The following is a 1017-nucleotide window of genomic DNA, read 5'->3' as shown; positions in this document are numbered from 1 at the left end:
CGACCGGCGGCCATCAACCATCATGGCGAAGATGTTAGCACTGATGGACGGGCATCGCGTTATGAACAGGTGTTCTTAGAGCAGATGCCTGACGAAGTCCAGCTAATGCTCGCCGTAGCTGATTTCAGCGACTCGCAACGGCTCGCGGAGAGAGCTGACGAACTGTGGGCGCACAGGCAGCGGGACGTTTTCACTTTTGCCCGCCCCCTGGTCACACAATGGGTGCAGCCGAGCCAACATCGACGGGAAGAAGAGGAAGCCCAGCCCCGCACCGAAGAGGAATCGCCACGGCCAGTGGTCTACAGTCAACGCAGATGGTGCTACTACCACCAACGATACGGACCCGAAGCTCGAAGTTGTCGGAGCCCCTGCTCGTTTCCGGGAAAAGCCCCGGCCGATCGTCCATAGAGGCGAACGCGATCGGCCCCAATGAACGCCTCTACGTCCGTGATCGCCATTCCGGCCACCGTTTCCTGGTGGACTCCGGTGCCCATGCTAGTATCCTGCCTCCGAGCGCCCGAGATATTTGCGCTGGTAAGGTAGGACCCGTCCTCTCGGCTGTTAACGGGAGCGATATTCGCACCTACGGGTACGCGGACCGCGAACCTAAATTTCGACTCCCGCCAGTACAGGTGGACGTTTATCGTTGCTGACGTCGCCCAACCGATCCTGGGGGCTGATTTCGTGCGCGTGTTCTCCCTGTTAGTCGATGTGCGAGGTGGACGCATGGTCCCTGTGTCGGACCCATGCCCTAACCAAACCGCACAACCTGTCCACGCCCCTACAGCAACTCAACGAGGTAGCTGAGATCCAGCAACATTTCGCAGCCCTGCTCGCCGCCTTCCCAGGGTTGCTCACGCCCCGGTTCGACGGGGCCGTGCCCCATCATGGTGTGGTCCACCACATTCCCACCGAGGGACCACCAGTACACGCCCGTGTGCGCCGTCTCCCGCCTGATAAACTGCGCATCGCACGAGACGAGTTCCAACTTATGGAGGACCTAGGGATTGTCCGGCG

Source organism: Amblyraja radiata, chromosome 10 (genome assembly GCF_010909765.2).
Source record: "Amblyraja radiata isolate CabotCenter1 chromosome 10, sAmbRad1.1.pri, whole genome shotgun sequence".
In the NCBI taxonomy this organism is placed as follows: Eukaryota; Metazoa; Chordata; class Chondrichthyes; order Rajiformes; family Rajidae; genus Amblyraja; species Amblyraja radiata.
This window is presented reverse-complemented; position numbering follows the sequence as displayed.